The sequence below is a fragment of the Vombatus ursinus genome, unplaced genomic scaffold, assembly GCF_900497805.2.
Source record: "Vombatus ursinus unplaced genomic scaffold, bare-nosed wombat genome assembly UNPS02014816.1, whole genome shotgun sequence".
Classification (NCBI taxonomy): Eukaryota; Metazoa; Chordata; class Mammalia; order Diprotodontia; family Vombatidae; genus Vombatus; species Vombatus ursinus.
In genome coordinates this window covers 18,971,536-18,976,611 of record NW_020954594.1, presented here as the reverse complement: position 1 = coordinate 18,976,611, position 5,076 = coordinate 18,971,536, and the positions used below count along the sequence as shown (strand labels likewise).

General features: G+C 46.6%; 1 pseudogene; it reads left to right on the top strand.

The window, feature by feature from the left end:
- Nucleotides 1–1,103: 1,103 nt before the first annotated feature.
- Nucleotides 1,104–3,305, top strand: LOC114023107 (annotated as a pseudogene).
- Nucleotides 3,306–5,076: the final 1,771 nt, after the last annotated feature.

The window sequence follows — 5,076 nt, the reverse complement described above, 5'->3', positions numbered from 1 at the left end:
ATTTTTTTGGTAGTGGTGGCTGCCCGAGTGCATCAATCCATCTTTTTTCCCCCTTTAAACCCCACAGAATTTACAAGTTAGAAGAGCCCTCAGAGGCCATCTAATAAGCCAACGTTCTCATTTTTACCTATGAAGAACTAAGCCCAGAAAATCAGTTAATAATGTGTCTAAGACAATGTCTCCAAGTCAGGAAGGCAGCAAGGTGAGGTAGTGAACAGAGCTCTGGGTCTAGAGTCAGGGTAGACCTGAGTTCAAATGCCGCCTCAGCTGTAACATGAGGGTCACAATACCACCTACCTCCTAAGGTTATTGTAAAACACTAGGCCAACACTTCCTGAACGCGGGTTTCCTTCCTCCTAGAGAACTCTGCACTTTAAAGGAAGCTCCAGTACCTAAACTGGAAGGAGCCAGGCCACACACGTCCAGCTGGGGGATGGGGGGATGGGAAGTGACTCGGAGGTGATTTTTCTTACCAAAGTGTTTAAAAAATGCAATGGGGTCATGCAAGGGAGGGGAGGAGCTGGAGATGGGGGAGCCCCTTGGGAGGGAAGAAGAATCTGGCTGGACGCGGAGCCGCGGTGACGGGGTCGGGTCCGGCCTGAGGACCGGGCGGGGACGAGGAGGGGTGGGGCCTGGGAGTTTGACTGGTTCTGGGCCCCAGGCCAAGGATGGGAGGGGTGTGGGAGGGGTCGGCCAGGGAGAGGGACCGGGTGGGAGGGGCCCGGGGCGGGGTGTGGGTGTTGGCCCGGGTCTAGGCGCTAGGTGGGGGGCGGGGAGAGGTCTGTGAGTGTGACCTGGTGGGGATCGGGTCAGAGGTGGGGGGGGGCACGGGTCGGGCGGGCGGGCCGGGGCGGGGGGGGGGGGCGGGGTGTTCGCCGGGTCTAGGAGCGATGCAGGGGCGGGTCCGTAAATGTTAAGGTCAGGGCTCGTTGTCCGAGCAGGGGGCAGGGTCAGAGTGCTCTACTGCACCAAAGCCCAGGGCAAACGGGGGTGGTGATGGGGGTGAGTGAGTTAGTGACTGAAGGGGCGGGGTCTGTGTGAACTGGTCTGGGTGCGCGGGCCGGGCTGGGGTGCGAAAGAGGCGGGGCCCGAGTCGGAGGGCGGGGCCTAGGCTCCTGCGCTTCCTGGGTCTCGCGCCAAGGCAACCTGAAGACCTAGTCTGGTTTCCCGTGCAAGCCTCTGGCCTCCTTTGTCGTGGTGGGAGGCTGGGCTGTCCGCTGCAGCGCTGTGGGGGTGACCGAGATTAACGAAAAACGAAGTAGCGCTTCGTGTAGCAGCGGGCGAGTGACCGGTCCAACCGCCCCCTGTCGGATCGGAGGAGCCGCAGAGCCTGCACCAGCGCTGGGAGCGGCCTAGGTCGTGGGAGCTTCTTTCAGGAAGCCAGCGGAACCGCTGGTAGGGGCTCCTGAACCCCCGCGCCGGCCGTGACCTTGGCCCTCGGGGCTTCTCTGCCGCGTCGAGAGAGCGCGCTGGCGGCCTCGCGAGACTTCCTACGAGCCTGCCTCACCTCGGCCGTCCTCATGTCGTACGCCACGCGTGCAGGGGGCAACCTCCACCGCAAGGCCCGCTCGTCGCCCTACCCGCGATCCTCGGTCGAGCGACGTCACGTCCCCGACGACAAAGTGGCCTGGCACGTCGAGTGGCCGGAGTATAAGCCCGTGGAGTACACGGCGGCCGCCGTCCTGGCCGGGCCGTCATGGGCAGATCCCCAGATAGGCGAAAGGGGATTTTTTCCCAAGTTCAACGAGAGGGATGGACTTGTTGACCGGAAAAGCCACCACGGCCCCTATGAGATAGAAAACGGACGGCCTCGAAATCCTGCGGGCCGCACGGGGCTCGAGGGCCGGGGACTTTTGGGGCGTTGGGGCCCAAACCATGCAGCGGATCCCATCATTACTCGATGGAAAAGGGACAACTATGGAAATAAGGTGTCCCACCCTGTTTCTGGAAAAAGCATCCTGCAGCTTGTATCCATCAAACGGAAAGACTGTGGAGAGTGGGCGATCCCAGGGGGCATGGTGGATCCCGGAGAGAAAATCAGTGCCACCTTGAAACGAGAGTTTGGTGAAGAAGCAATGAATTCCTTAGAGAAGTCCAACGCCGAAAAGAAAGACCTGGAGGAGCAGTTGCACAGACTCTTCAGCCAGGAGCATTTAGTGGTTTATAAGGGATATGTGGATGACCCTCGAAACACTGATAATGCATGGATGGAGACAGAAGCTGTGAATTACCATGATGAAACAGGTGAGACAATGGATAATCTGACTCTGGAAGCAGGAGATGATGCTGGGAAGGTTAAATGGGTGGAAATCAATAATAAACTCAGACTTTATGCCAGTCACTCCCAATTCATTGAACTTGTGGCAGAGAAGCGAGGAGCTCACTGGAGTGAGGACTGAGAGGCCCTGGCTACCTTGGATGATAGCCTAGGAAACTCCAGGTATGCAAGGTCTTCAAATAAACAGCTATGGGTCCAGGGAAAGAGCTCAGATCATTCATTTTAAAAGGTCATAAGTTTGGCCCCAAAGAAGTTACACTAGAAGATGCCTCTGATTCTTTGCAGAAGTGGGGGCCTTGGTGTGGATCACTGCATATGGCATCGGAATTTTTTGTTGTACTGCTTGGTTTTTCTATATTTTCCTCCCTTTTTAAAAACAAACAAACAAAAAACTTGTTATAGTGAATATCCGTCTTGGAGGGGAAGTGGGTAATGGGGTAGTGGGAAAATAAAAGGAGAAGTCACATCCTAACTAATTGTGTTTGCCCTTTAGTCAGAGATTGATATTTTAAAAAAACAGAGTGAAATGGGAAAGAGAAGAAAAGCTTTTTAGCCATAAGAAGATAAATATAAATAATATTTTGTACATGTTATTTTTATATTGCCTTAGTCCAAATTAAATAACTGTTGCTCTTTTAATACTTGTAGGCCAAAATAAATGCCTAGCCAACAAGTTTCTTTGCTTTTTTCTTAGTTAATTCTGTCTTGACAATTTGTTCTGCTTAATTTTTCTCCACCTGAATTTTGTAGTATTGCTAATTTCATGCCACAACATGTGCACCAGAAGGAGCCGTAACATTAGCAGTGGTCTAATGTAGCCTGATTTTTGTTTTACCTGTTTCAAAACTAGTTTTGCATAGTCATGTTAAAACTGCTTTTAAGAACTGAAACTGAGTATTTTTCATTGTAAAGCAATCAACTGTATGAAAAAAAAATCTAGTCATTGAACTAATACTTACATGTTTCCATTTTAGAAAATCATCAATAAACACTTGTCTAGGAATGAAAAAAAATGTGATGTGCTTGCTTGAGGATACTGTATTTTTGGGCGTAAGGGAGTTTTAAGGGGGAGGCTTATGTTGTATAAGGAATTTATGATTTGGGTATGGGGTTAGACTAAATAAATTCTGAGATAACCTTTCACGTACCTGACCTCAGTTAGGACCTGGGTTTGAGACCTAGTTTTGCCATCTTGTAGCCCTGGACTAGACAAATTTTCTGATCCCTAGTTCCCTCATCTATAAAATGGGGATAATACTTCCCTTACCTACTTCATTAGGCTGTTATCAGGATCTCAAAATTTATAGATGTGAAAGCACTTTGAAAACACTGAAGCACTACAAATGTAGTGATTATCTTTATCGTCACTCCTGCTTGCATCTATTGCTCTAACTATACTGGATGAACAGCAGTTACACACTGATAACTCCCTCCCATCTGCTAAATTCATAAAAGATTGTGGTAATGTAAATTATTTAAAAAAAAAGCAAGCTTTATTATTTGCGTCAATGAGGAAGTATGTGGTTAGTGGGCAGAGTTGGCCATGTCAGGAGGACCTGGATTCAAACATTTACTGTCCGTCACTGTTGTGAACCATCTCAGGCAACTCTCAAAAGTCTTGTAACAGAGCATATGTTGATTGCTTTGCTAAAGATAGTTTACTCTGAGGAGTTCCTTATAGTTAATGAAATCTATGTTACTCTGATTTTGTATTTTAGGATCATAGGTTTAGAGATGTATTTTACAGATAAACACCCTTGGAGACATCCAATGACTTGCTTTTGGTCACATAGGCAGTAATTTAGGATAAATGAAAAGGTACAGAAGTAGAGTAGGGGAAATAAGGTTGCTCAAAATGAGTGGACCGAATTGGAAGCAAAGGACTGGGTATTCTGAGGAAACTGAAGGTGATTTGGAGGGTTTGATGAGGTAGGAGGGTTGGAACAAGGTACTCCGAGGATTGAGTTAACTGACACTGAAAGACTAAAAAGACTAAGCCCATTTGAGATTAAAAAATATGAATCTGTTGTGGCTGCAAAGGAATGGTTGTGTAATATCCTCACATGCAGCAATACACAGTAGCTCAGTATTCCTAGTGAAAGTGAATGAATCAGGGACACTTTGGTAAGTAATGAATGATGAAATGGCAAAGGGTTAATGGTGATTTTGGGGCATAGGTAAGCTGCTTAACTAGTTCTTCAAGTATATATGTAAAACAAGGCAAGTAAGAGCAGAGCATGGGTATTGAATTGGGAGAGATAGAGGTAAACTAAACAAACAAACAAAAAAAAACCCCAAAGTCAAATTTTGTGCTCTATATATTTTGCAATGAATATTAATTTTTAGTTATTTGTTTCTAAAATTTGAAAATTTTTCTTAACTGTGTAATTCCGTATGGTGATATTTTTACTTAACATGGAGAAATCAATTAATTTAATTTTTGTTCTTGAATAATTAGGTTCCTTCCTGTTTTTATTATTCTAAAATGTTGCACAAAATGACAAGTGATTTTAGTGTTAGAAATTTCCTTTGGGTTATTTCAGCACTCTGATTTCTTTTATTGTTTAGAGACATGTACCTCCTCCACCCCCAATTAAAATCCTTTTCTTCAAGCAGCTGCTGTGGATAGAAACATATGTGGTGATTTCCAGATATTTGAATTTATGCTTGTGGAGGTGAAAATTTATAGTTTTAGGGACTAAAAGAGTAACTCCCAGCAGCTGAAAAGGACAATCTCCCTCAAACTCCTAATCCCTTAATTTTTACTTTCCTTTTTAAAAAATTCCTGTCTTCACCTC